Consider the following 14,813-nt stretch of genomic DNA (forward strand, 5'->3'; position numbering starts at 1 on the left):
TCCTGGCCTCAAACTGGTAAAATACGACAAACGTATGAGATGGACCTTGGCGCACGCCAGTATATATATGCCGTACGCCAGTCATGGCAGTACGAGCACTACTGGCGTGGGGATCATGGATCCTCATTTCTGTTATCTCTCATTTCAGTCGATCACCTTAGCATGCTAAATAACCGGTTTACTGCTTTCTGTATATTTAGAACTGTTTAGATGTGGTAGTTATTGCCTACTCTTTGTCTATTCAAAAGGCCTCTGGGATCCTTCTGGTCATGTTCCAGAGCCCCGATGATGCAAAAGCCAAGCCCTGGATTAGGGTCAAACGTGCGTACGGCAGTCCATGACTGGCGTACGGTAGTTAAAACTTGGATCCAGTGATTGGCCCTTGCATCTTAGTTTAATCTTGGCCCCTTTTATATCCCCACACTGTTTTTGGGGTATTATGCTACTTTTCTTGGCTTGAAGCCGTCTCTCTTGTCTGTAAATATATATGCTATGTTCTATTAAACTGCATGGTTTGTCCTGGGTGTGCGCTGGTCCTCTTCCAGAGCCCAGAGGGTTGCAAACAAAGATTGTGAAACCAGATAAGTGGAGTACGCCAGTCTTTCTATGGCGTGCGCAAGTCTAACCAACATGCAGTGGTTCGACCAGTGCATGCTGGTAGAATTTGCTCATGCCCCTGCGGGGCAGCATACTGCAATTTGTCCAGTTTGCTCAGTGCTTTTTCTCAATCTATATTTAGCATTGTAATCAAGTCATCCATAAACATTTTGCCACATAAATCACAACTTGTTATAGTTTTAGCCCCCGTTAACTGTTCCCCCGCCCTAACTGGCTAAAAGATGATCAAATGAGAGAAAAATGCAAACGTTTTTACAAAATGCCCGAGTAGAGACCGATCTCCGGATTGGGCGAGAGGGGGTGCCATAAAACCCTTCCCTTCTCGTAACCTGGCTCCCGAACCTCAGATATCGAAGGTGACGACGGACCAGTCTACAAACCTTTTTCAAAATCAAACAAACGTGGCAAACGTTTTTCGAGTTCGGTTCCTTGGGTGCTCTCACCACTAAAACCCAAGTGGCGACTCTGAATCGAAGCGTTTCGCCGCGCTCTTCCAACAACAAAAAGGGCCGCACCCAATTTCACAAGCTAGATTTTGGGGCAGCGTGCCCACATTGAGTAATTAGCAATAAGTGACAAAGTAATCAAAACCACCTCTAGCTCGGACATTCATAGGCCCACACAAATTAGAGTGAACTAATTCCAATGGCTCTTTGGTCATATATCCTTTAGCTGAAAAAGGCTTCTTGGTCATCTTACCTTCTTAACAGGATTCACAGACTAGAAGTTTCTTAACTTCTAATGAACCTAAAGGTCCATCTCTAACTAGTCTAAAATTTTATTCAAATTAATATGACCAAGGAGTAAGTGCCAAAAATACGTTCGGTTCAATTAAGAAGGCTCCTTTCTCTTACCTGGCAAATTATTAGTATTATTCAATTCATGCAGTTGCATTGTAGAAAATACATGATTAATAATGTAGAGATCATCCACCAAATATCCATCATTGATCAACTTAGAAATTGAAACCAAATTTTTTCTAATAGAGGGAACATAAAACAATCTCTCAAAATTAAACTCCTATCAGTACTAAAATTTAAAAGGACATTTCCTACTGCAATTTATGCCACTCTCGTAGCATTTCCCGTATGTAGATAAATTTCTCTATCACTGAGTCTTCTAGTTTCCTGAAACCCATGCAACAAATTGCATACATGATTAGTGGCTCTCGTATCTACACACCAGGTACAAGTAGCTAACACCACTAAACGTTATTCAACAACTAGTGAAAAAAAAATTATCCTGATTGTTCACTTTATTGAGATAGAATAGATATTCCTACTTCTAGTGTTCTTTCTGCTTAAAGTGAATACACTTGCCTGTAGGCTTTTTCATTCCACCTTGAGGTGCTTGAACAACCACAACCTTTTTTCTGAGACTTGTTCTGCTTCTTCTTGCCTTTCAGCTTATAAGTAGAAGCCTTCTCCGCCACTATCACTGATGATGGTTTCTTCACAACCAAAAGCCCCTCAGTTGCTTAGAGTTCTTTAAAAAGTTTCGCCAAAGATAAATGCATTTCGTTCATATAATAGTTCATGCGAAATTACTTAAACTCTCAGACTGCAGTGAGTTAAGAAAGAAATCGATCTGGGTTTCCCCATCAGTTTCAGCTCTAAGGATCTCTAGTTCATTAAGAAGAGTTATCATCTTCAGAACATGATCCATAATCAAGGTCCCTTCAACATGGCTAATACTCACCAATTTTTATAAAATTTTGCTTCCTGATCTATGGCATTCTCATCAGGTCTTGGAGGACACACTTCAGACAACACAAATTTGTACCCCTTAACAGTTAACACAATATCCAGGTTCCTTTTCCAATCAATATAATACAGTCCAGTAAGTTTTCTTTTTCTTTGAGAATAATGCCAAGTGGATTGAAAAAAAACTCATTTTTGAATCTGAAAATCACATAACATCAATTATGAAGGGCAATAAAAACTTTGAATTTCATTTTAATATTGGTTCCTTCAACCATATGTTAAAAGAAAAACATTGACAATTGTTTACACCCATTTTTGGCCAAAATCCAGAAATCAATTTGTTGGTTGAAAGGAGGCCTTGAACATTGGTATCAAGCTTTGGAAGGCCTTATAAATCGACCACTTACCAAAATGGGCCCGTTTTTAATGCGAAAAGGGCAATCGAGTTTGCAAAAGAGTTGGGACAAATTAAGGCTCAAAATATCACTTCCATAAACTCAAGCCCAGGACTGGCCGAGATTTTGGGTTGACCCATTGAGCCCGAACACCTTATCCAAGCCTAGGCCAATTTCTTAAGGAATAATAAGGCTTTCTAAATAGGTCCAAATTAGTTAAAACCCAAATTTTCTCTCTAAAATTGGGCTCACGAGGCTTACAAAGAAAATGGAGGCCCGTGATTCAACTTAAGTTCAGACCCAATTGATAGATGGGCCTACTTCCTTAAATGTTACTTATGGCTTGTTAATTGGCTAGAAAAGGCCTCAAAGCTACTCACAAACAACTCAAAAGCCTATAATGTTCTTGCATGACAAATCTGGACAAGCTGCTTACAAGCAGCTCAAGGCTTGAGTGGCCACCATCCTTCAGCATGAAGCAAGGCCAGGGACAGGTGGCGTACATGCAACCCTTGGAGCTACTGGTCAATGACTCATGTAGACCTAAGCAAGCTACTCACAAGCAGCTCACCCAGGTCTGGTGGATTCTTTGTTTCTTGATTCTTCTTCCATAAGGAATCAGACTTAGAGGATTTGGAGGGCCCACAAGAGATACAAGGTCTAGTATAATGGTGGGAAGGCCTGAAAGAGGTTCGGTCTTCAACTTTGGTGGTCCTAGAAGATGTTCAATCAGACAGTAGCTTGAGTGTTGAAACAGCTCAAAAGGGCTAGATTCTGGAAGAGCTGAAATTCCCTTTGCCCTTTTGCAGAATTTTATGCAAGCAAGAAGGATTTTCAGGCCTTGGCCATTTCTGTTGGAGTAAAAGGCACGTTTTGGTCAAAAAGAAAAGCCTTTCATTAAAGCATTTTGAAGCAGCACAAGAGGGCCACGCGGCAGCCATGCATTGAAGCATTTGAAGCAACGGAAGGCCTGAGGCTCATGCCTATAAATCATAGTTTTGAAGGCCTTGGCAAAGGTCCACGACCTCAAGAGCTCACAGCTTATGCACCTACATTTTCATTCATTTCAAGCATTACTTGTATTCACTTCAAAGTAGTTTAAGTTTTTATCACTTTCTTGTACCCAAGCTTCGTTAAACTGTTAATGGAATTCGTTTGATCTAAGTTTAGCTTCGCTTTATCTTTCTTTCCATTGTTCTAGCAACGATTAGAAAATTTTACGTCCTTAGCTCGCAAAGGCAACCAACGAACCATCACGAGGCCTTACCCTTTAGGCCAAGCACAATCCCTCGAAAGAAGTCAGGTTTTGAGGCACGAATGCCTTAAAAACAACTCGGACAGCGAACCTGTCCTGGCACGCCCGCAACACAAGCCGATTTGGTTTTGACACTGTTTGTGAAGAAACAACAATCCTACACAAGCCTCAATGGGAAGGTCATCTACTCTTCATCATTCGTCTCTATAGGCACAACCTTTAAATTTTACTATCTAGACACTAGACCATGTCAAGCAAAATTAAATAGCCAATATTGATTCGGTCCTATAAATAATAGCAGTGACTCAGATAGAGAGGATATTATTAATTATAGCTAAGTGTATACCATCACCTAGCTTTTAAACTCATTGTTCCGTTATGAACAACCTTAGATGGATAAGTGACCCACCCAACAAATATTTTAAAGCTATCCATTTAGGAAGTTTGCACTGATGATGCCACAATGAATTTTGTCCAATAGAGAGGAAGGTTCTAAAACCATCACACAAAATTAATTATATCACCTATGAACTAGCAATGGAGACCAAGGGATTTATTCAAATTAAATTCCCTCTCCCACTTTGTTATTTAAAAAATTTGTGAGGATTATCAAATTTTTGAGTTTACAAAAAATGTGATCTAGGTTAAAGGCCAAATATTACCATATTGTCTCAATATGATAAACTATCACATATGCAAACAATATAAAAATACAAATAATAAGAAAACACAAGATAAAAGAATCTAGCTATTATGGTCAAAGATGCAATCTTTGAGCAATAAGAAATCCTTCTAAACTTGAAATCCTTAAGCAATCCTTCCAAACTTGAAATCCTTCAGCAATACTTATGTGAAAGACTTAGATACTTTGAATCAATCAAGAAAACCAAAATCCAACCGTGCTTAAACAGAAAAAATCGGATTTGATATATTCCTGCATAAACTGCACAACCTTATGTGTTTTGGTCATATCTTCCTCATCCGACCTCCAATTGAAGTAATTCAAATTGGGTTGGATTCGAAATTCAATTATCTACAACTTCCATGAAGAATAGATTTTCAAATTTCAACGTTTACTGGGTCGAAATAGCCCTGTAATTAGACCCTACAAATCTAGAAGAAATCTGTTGCGAGCCAAACAATGTGTATCTTCTGTATCTACCATCTTCGATCTTCGAATAACCATTGAATACTTTACGATCGAAGAAACATACATACATCAATCTTATTTCTCCATTGGAGTTCACATGCTACATTAATTATTACAACCACGAAAAAATAATCATGGAACCAAATAAATAACACATGCTACGTTAATTATTACAATCACGAAAAACAGTCATGGTACCCAATAAATTACAATAACCACGAATAAAATATCGTGGGATCCAATCACACTAGATCAATCAAAAATTATGAGACCATAATAGATGGGTAAGAACGTTACAAAACAAGGGTTAGTACAGTTCTACATTCTACCCTCTATAACCTACGAACAACATGGCCTGTTTAATGCATAAACGTGATTACAGTCTGCTCTAATACCACTGTTGGGAAAATAATTCCCAGAACCCAGTAATAATGTGTACAGATTAAACAACAACAAAAATACAAAACCCTACAAAGTGAAATTAGGGTTTCACCTCAACTCCCTGCAACACAAACGTTAGTTGAACTTGTTATAGCATGCCTTGCTATAAGCCACGAATACTGCTCGACTGCACCTTACGATATTCTATTATATTCCCTGCATGTCTAGAACACGAACCGAGTGTGGACTCTTTCGTGATCTGTTTGCTCTCCCTAAACTTGTCTTTATTTCGTGAATAATAGAGAACCTCTAACTGACCTAGAGAGCATAACGTGTATATCTAGGGTTACGATAGGGACCTAAGGAGTAATAAGTCCGGGCTTCCAGTATAAATAAGAAATTCTAATCCCATCAGGATTCAATTTCTTATTTCACTAATTATAATTCACCCCACTACAGAATTATAATTGCATTTCCGTCTTTATCTCAATTATATTACGAGCTCCATGATATTAAATACTTATTTATCTCCCCACATTAACATTACAGATACCCATTAATTAGAATAAATTACTAAAAGATACCGGTAAGAATTTTCACCTTTCCAACTACAAAAGAAGACCCGTTTGAAATTGCTTCATCTAAAATAATGAAATCACCCCACTTTTTGCCAATGTTTCTGAAAGTGTCCAAGTTTCAAAAATTCAAAAGAACCTCGTAATAGCTCAGCCAAACCTCCCTCTTACTATCAATCTTGAAATCAGGATTCTATTTCTTAACATCCACAAACTAGTTCCTTAACCAACACGTATGCCATGTTGCTACTGTTGGGAAATCGAATTCCCAAGACTCAGTAATGACGCGTACAGATTAGACAACAAAAAATTGTAAAAGCCTATAAAGCAGAATTAGGGTTCTACCTCAACTCCATGCGACACAAACGCTGGTTGAACTTGTTATAGCACGCCTTGCTATAAACCACGAATATTGCTCGACCGTACCTTACGATCTTCTATCGTATTCCCTCCACGTCTAGAACACGAACCAAGTGTGGACCCTTTCGTGATCTGTTTTCTCTCTCTAAGCCTGCCTCTGTTTACTGAATAATGGAAAAACCTCCAACTAACCTAGAGAGCATAACGTGTATATATAGGGCTACGATAGGGACCTAAGGAGTAATAAGTCTGGGCTCCTAGTGTAAATAAGAAAACCTAATCCACCAGGATTCTATTTCTTATTTCACAAATTATAATTCACCCCACTACAGAATTATAATTGCACTCCCGTCCTTATCTCAATTATATTACGAGCTCCATGATATTAAATACTTATTAATCTCCCCACGTTAAGATTACAGATACTCGTTGATTAAATTAAATTACTAACAATCTCTCACTTAATCAACATCTTAACTTGAGACTATCCGCTTAACTTATTCAATATGTCGGATACAAATATCCACCTGCAGGGTTTGACATAATCGAAACTTATAAGTTTACTCAAGGGGTATCATCAATCCCTACTGGGACGTAAATTCCATCAATAATTAATAGTTATCATATGCATAATGTTGCTACATAACTCACCGAGACTATTGACCGTATAAAAATCTCACTCTTTAATGAATCAAAGTCAACAACATTAAATATTGTAGGGAGGTATTCCCGAGCAGGTACATTTAGTTACCGAACACGTAATGTTTAGGAACACGTGGTAAATACGACTAGACTTACCGCCGGGCAGTTCGGTGAACAGTGATATGAGAAGTCATGGCTATAAATAGACTGTTCGGCAGTTAGAGACATTCTGATTACATTGGACCACGTTACATGTGAAGTAGTTGGTCCAAGCAGACTATTCGGTTATGATACAGCCGAACGGATGTTGTAAAGAACCTAGCACATGATACGAGTGATCACGGGTTGAAAGCAATGCAATCGATATCCGAATAAATGGTACGTAGGACCATAGTTTGAATATAGACAGGACAGTCATCATGCTAAACAAGTGTTCGGCAATATGGACCAGTGACATGAGAAGTCAATGGTCCAGGAAGGTTGTACGGGCTCAAGGACCAGTTACATGTGAAGTAACTGGTCCAAGCCGTCTGTTCGGCCATGAGACGGCCGAACAAAGATGGAGCTCCAATCGAGAGTAGGAGCAGAGGGAATGCTCTGGAAGATTCCAGAATATTCATGTTCCGTAAAGGAATAAGATCTCAAGAATATAGGATCTGAGAAAGATACCCAACAAGTATGGGATGATCGGCTCATAATGGAAAAGAATCCCAAAAAGACTCTTTTCCATAAACTAATAAAGGAAACGAGACTCCTTGATATCCTGGGTTTCCTATATGAGTTAGGAACCCTATGGCAACACGGATGCTTGGCCAGCAAGCATACGCAAATCTATAAATATGAGGTAAACCTAGAGGCAAAAGGTACGCAATACATTGCATTATTATTACTTTCCTACTGATAATTAGGATTGAGTTTTCAAGTACGTGATACTAACAAAAGCATCGGAGGGCCTTTGCCACGAGAGGCAAAGGTGCACTCACCCCCTGTCTATTTTGCAGATTAGGGTTCAGACGACGAGTTAGGGTTCCGGTGAAGAGGCACGAATAAGCCGTTGCGATCCAGTTGATTCGAAGTACCAATTGTTTTCATCCCCCTACAAATATACACCTCTAATAATTATTTTTGGATTAAGAGCATAAGCATTCATAATAATTATGAGGTTCCAATTGTTTTATAAAGTTAGTATAAAGACAATTACCTCAATACGGTCCCGTTCAATACACACAAAGTGTACTAGCATAATGAGTTAGAACTAGACCGTTCCCTGTAGTCAAGATAGACCTACTAAAATATTGTGCTACAATCCCACCGATGGTGTGTCAAATTCCATCTAAGACTATGAACCATGACTTATATTTCACAAGAACCGATGATCCAATCTTCTGTGTGTAAGCCGTACTCTACACACTGAATTATCTACTATGTAGAATAAAAGACACACACGCACAACATACAAAAATATCATGCAAATATTGCCCATAAAAGATTCTCATCAAAAATGGATAAAATTCATTAATAATTAAATATTAATCCATCATATAAAAACATAACTTTTACATAATTTCCTAACAAACTCCCACTAAGACTCAAAACCATACTACCATGCATCTCACTCTTATTCCCTCTACGTGACTATCAAAAGTCTTAGCTGGTAAACTCTTTGTAAAAGGATTTGCCAGGTTATTCGTCTATGCAATCTTGGTCACAGCAACATCACCTCTCTGTACGATCTCTCGAATCAGATGATACTTACGCTCAATGTGTTTGCCCTTCTTGCGAGTCCTTGGCTCCTTCAAATTAGCAACTGCACCGCTATTGTCACAATAGACTGTAATGGCTAATTGTACTGAAGGGACCACTTCCAGATCCAATAAAAAGTTTCTAAGCCAAACAGCCTCATTGGCTGCTTCAGAAGCTGCCACATACTCTGCCTCCATGGTAGAATCAGCAATGCAAGATTGTTTGATACTCCTCCAACTTATGGCTCCACCTCTCAAGGTAAACACATATCCTGAGGTAGACTTTCTGGAATCCCTATCTAACATAAAATCTGAGTCTGTGTACCCATGAGGTACCAGACTATCTGACTGGAATACCAACATATGATCTCTAGTTCTTTTCAGATACTTGAGTATATGTTTCACTGCAGTCCAATGTTCTTGCCCTGGATTAGACTGAAATCTACTAACCATGCCAACGGCAAAGCAAATATCAGGTCTAGTACACAACATAGCATATATAAGGCTTCCTACTGCCGAGGCATAAGGAACTGCCTTCATTTTCTTCACCTCTTCAGGTGTTTTCGGACACTGATCCTTGGATAGGTTGATTCCATGTCTAAAAGGGAGAAACCCTTTCTTGGAATTTTGCATGCTAAAACGGGCTAGAATGACATCGATATAAGTAGCTTGTGATAAGCCCAACATCCTATTCTTGCGATCTCGTATAAGTTTAATCCCTAGGATGTGACCAGCTTCTCTCAAGTCCTTCATTTCGAATTAGCCAGATAACCACACTTTCACTGAAGATAGCACTCCCACATCGTTTCCGATGAGGAGGATATCATCGACATATAGTACTAGAAACACCACAACTTTTCCGTTGCGCTTCTTATACACACATGACTCATCCAGACATTGATCAAAACCAAAAGACTTGATTGCTTGATCAAAACGAATATTCCAAGATCTAGATGCTTGCTTAAGCCCATAAATAGACTTCTTGAGCTTGCACAAATGTGCTGTTGACCTTTTGCTATGAATCCATCAGGTTGCACCATATAGATACACTCATCCAGATTTCTATTAAAGAACGCGGTCTTTACATCCATTTGTCAAATCTCGTAATCAAGATGAGCCGCAATGGATAAGAGAATCCGGATGGACTTAAGTATGGCTACTAGCGAAAAAGTTTCCTCATAGTCGACCCCTTCTTTCTGAGTATACCTTTTCGCGACAAGCCTAGCTTTGAAGGTATGCACCTTCCCATCCGCCCCTTTCTTCTTCTTATAGATCCACTTGCATCCAATGGGTTTAATCCCTTCAGGTGGTTCTACAAGATCCCAGACCTGATTAGAGTACATAGACTCCATCCCTGATTTCATAGCCTTTTGCCAAAGTTCCACATCTTTATCTTGAAGTGCCTTATTGTAGTTATAGGGTTCAGCATGTTGATCATCAGGAATCATTTCAAAAGACTCTCCCAACAACGTATACCGACTGGGTGGAACAGTAACCCTCCCACTCCGACGAGGTACCGGTGTGTCAATAGGTGCCTCTACAAATGTCTCTTGTGGCATTTTCTCCTACACTATTGGTGGTAAAGAAGTTTGTGCTGGTTTCTCTCCTCTCAATTCCTCTAGAACAATTTTACTTCTGGGTTTGTGGTCTATCATATAGACCACTCTTCTAAGAGCCGATTATTAGTGCTAACAATGACCTTCTTATCCATAGGACTATAAAACAAACCACCTCTCATTCCTCTAGGGTACCCTACAAACAAGCAAACTTCTATTCTCGATTCTAATTTATCTGTGTTCCCATTCAGCACATGTGCTGGACTACCCCAAACCTGAACATACTGTAGACTAGGTTTGCGCCCAGTCCATAGTTCTGTGGGTGCAGATGGTACTGACTTAGATGGTACCAAGTTAAGAATATACGCTGCTGTTTCTAGTGCATGTCCCTAAAACGAAATTGGTAAATCTGAATAACTTATCATTGATCTTACCATATCCATAAGAGTCTTATTCCTCCTCTCTGCTATACCATTTTGTTGTGGCATACCTGGAGCTGACAACTGGGATGGAATCCCTTCAGCTGACAAATAGTCCCTAAACTCTCCTAAAAGGAATTCATCACCACGATCAGATCGTAGTGTCTTGAGACATTTACCCAAACGCTTTTCCGTTTCCGCCCTATACTCCCTGAATTTCTCAAAGCATTCGGACTTACGGTGCATCAAATAAATGTATCCATGCCTTGAGTAATCGTCAATAAAAGTGACAAAGTACTCAAAACTACCTCCAACTTGGACATTCATAGGCCCACATAAACCATAGTGAACTAATTCCAACGGCTCTTTGACTCTATATCCTTTTGCTGAAAAAGGCCTTTTGGTCATCTTACCTTTCAAACAGGATTCACAGACTGGAAGTTCCTTAACTTCTAATGAACCTAAAGGTCCATCTCTAACCAGTCTAGAAATCCTATTCAGATTAATATGACTAAGACGTAAGCGCCAAAGATACGTTTGGTTCAATTTAGAAGGCTTTTTTCTCTTACATGGTAAATCATTAGTGTTATTCAATTCATGCAGTTGCACTGTAGGAAATATAGGATTAATAATGTAGAGATCATCCACCAATGAACCAGAACAGATAAAATGTTTATTTAACTTAATAATCACAGAGACACTAAAATAAACTAAATATCCATCCTTATTAACTTAGAAACTGAAGCCAAGTTTCTTCTAATAGTAGGAACATAAAGACAATCTCTCAAAATTAAACTCCTATTGCTACTAAAATTTAAAAAAACATTTCCTACTGCAACTGCTACCACTCTCGTAGCACCCATATGTAGATAAATCTCCCTATCACTGAGTCTTTTGGTTTCCTGGAACCCTTGCATTGAATTGCAAACATGATTAGTGGCTCCCGTATCTACCCACCAGGTACTGGTAGATAACACCGCTAGACATGATTCAACAACTAGTGAAAAAGATTTACCTTGTTTGTTCACTTTATTGAGAAAAGCTGGACATTCCTTCTTCCAGTGTCCTTTTTGCTTGCAGTGAAAACACTTACCCGCAGGCTTTTTCACTCCACCTTAAGGCGCATGAATTGCCTCCACAATCTTTTTCTGAGACTTGTTTTGCTTCTTCTTGCCTTTCGGCTTAAAAGTAGAAGCCTTCTCTGCCACTAACACTGATGGTGGTTTCTTCCTAACCAAAAGACCCTCAGCTGCTTAGAGTTCCTTAAGAAGTTCTGCCAAAGATAAATGCATTTTGTTCATAGAATAAGTCAGGCGAAACTGCTTAAAACTCTCAGACTGCGATGAGTTAAGAACGAAATCGATCTAGGTTTTCCTATCAATTTCAGCTCCAAGGATCTCTAGTTCATTAAGAAGAGCTATCATCTTCATAACATGATCCCTAATCGGGGTCCCTTCAACATGGATGATGCTCACTAATTCTTTCATAGCAACTAGCCTTGCTGTCCGATTCTGATCCCCAAACATTTCTTTGAGGTTCAGCATCATATCAGAAGCAGTTTCCATAGCTTGATGCTGATGTTGCAATATATTCAACATAGAAGCGAAAATATAACACCGCGCCATCTCATTAGCCTTAACCCAATCTTTATGAGACTTTGCTTCCTGTTCTGTGGCATTTTCTTTAGGTATAAGAGGGCACGCCATAGATAGCACACATTTGCGGCCCTTAGCAGTTAACACAATATTCAAGTTTCTTTTCCAGTCAACATAGTTTGGTCCAGTAAGTTTATTTTTTTTTGAGAATAATGGCAAATGGATTGAAAGAGCCCATTTTTGAATCTGAGAATCAAATAACATAACAATCAATTATGAAGGGCAATAAAAATTTTGAATTTCATTTTAATATTGGTTCCCTCTACCACATGTTAAAAGAAAAACATTGGCAACCCTACACACCGTGAAGAGCATGCCTCGATGGGAAGTCTCTACTCTTTATCATTCGTGTAGATAGGCACAACCTTTCAATTTTACTATCCAAACACTATACCGTGCCAAACAAAATTAAATAGTCAATATAGCTTCGGTCCTATAAATAATAATAGTGACTCAGATGATGAGGATACTATTATTTATAGCTAAGTGTATACCATTACCTAGCCCCATGACCCATTGTTCCGTTATGAATTACCTCAGATGGTGAAGTAATTCACACAACAATTATCATAGACCTATCCTTTAAGAAAGTCTGTACCGATGAGGCCATAATTAATTTTGCCCGATGGGGGGAAGGTTCTAAAACCATCACACAAAATTAATTACATCATCTACATACTAGTAATGGAGACTGTGGGATTTATAAAAATAAACTCCCTCTCCCACTTAGTTATTTAAAAAAAAAATTGTGAGGGTTGTCAAAATTTTTTGAGTTTGTAAAAAACGTTATCTAGGTTAAAGGCCATATATTATCATGTCCCAATATGGTAAACTATCACATAAGCAAACACTCATGGAAACATGCATAAATATAAATAAGGAAACATAATAAAATATGCATCCCAACTATTATGGTCAAAGATGCAATCCTTGAGCAACAAGAAATCCTTTCAAATATGAAATCCTTAAGCAATAAGGAGTCCTTCCAAACTTGAAATCCTTCGGCTATACTTGTGTAGAAGACTTAGATAGTTTGAATCAATTAAGGAAACCAAAATCCAACCGTGCTTAGGCAAGAAATTTCGGATTTAACATATTTCTGCGTAAACTACACAGCCTTCAGTATTTTGGCCATATCTTCTTCATCTGACCTCCAATTGAAGTGATTCAAATTGGGTTGGATTCGAAATTCAATTCTCTACAATTTTCGTGAAGAACGAATTTTCTAATTCCAATGTTTACTGGGTCGAAATAGCCCTGCAATCAGACCCTACGAATTTGAAAAAAATCTGTTGCGAGCCAAACAACTTGTATCTTTTGTATCTACCATCTTCGATCTCTGAATAACTGTCGAATGCTATTACAATCGAAGAAACATACAAATATTGATCTTATGCCCCCATTGGAGTTCACATGCTACGTTAATTATTACAACCACGAAAAATAATCATGGCACCCAATAAATAACACATGCTACGTTAATTATTACAACCACGAAAAATAATCGTGGTACCCAATAAATAACAATAACCACGAAAAAATTATCGTGGGATCCAATCACATAAAATCAACAAAAATCATGTGACCGTAATAGCTGGGTAAGAACGTTGCAAAACAATAGTTAGCACAGTTCTACGTTCTACTCTCTATAACCTATGGACAACATGGCCTGTTTAATCCATACGCGTGATTACAGCATGCTCTGATACCACTGTTGAGAAACCGAATCCCCAAGACCCACTAATGACACGTACAGATTAGACAACAAAAAATTGTTAAACCCTATAAAGCGGAATTAGGGTTTTACCTCAACTCCCTGCGACACGAACGCTGGTTGAACTTGTTATAGCACGCCTTGCTATAAATCACGAATATTGCTCGACCGTACCTTACGATCTTCTATCGTTTTCCCTCCACGTCTAGAACACGAACCAAGTGTGGATTCTTTCGTGATCTGTTTGCTTTCTCTAAGCCTGCCTCTATTTACTGAATAATGGAAAAACCTCCAACTGACCTAGAGAACATAACGTGTATATATAGGGTTACGATAGGAACCTAAAGAGTAATAAGTCTGGGCTCCCAGTGTAAATAAGAAAACCTAATCCACTAAGATTCTATTTCTTATTTCACTAATTATAATTCACCAAACTACAGAATTATAATTGCACTCCCGTCCTTATCTCAATTATATTACGAGCTCCATGATATTAAATACTTATTAATCTCCCTACGTTAAGATTACAGATACCCGTTAATTAAATTAAATTACTAACAGCTACTCGACCTACCCCTTGGAATTTTCCACTAGTTGGTTAATTATGTTAATAACTTTCCAATCATGTCATCACTCTGGATAATTTCT

Source organism: Rhododendron vialii, chromosome 10a, assembly GCF_030253575.1.
Source record: "Rhododendron vialii isolate Sample 1 chromosome 10a, ASM3025357v1".
Classification (NCBI taxonomy): Eukaryota; Viridiplantae; Streptophyta; class Magnoliopsida; order Ericales; family Ericaceae; genus Rhododendron; species Rhododendron vialii.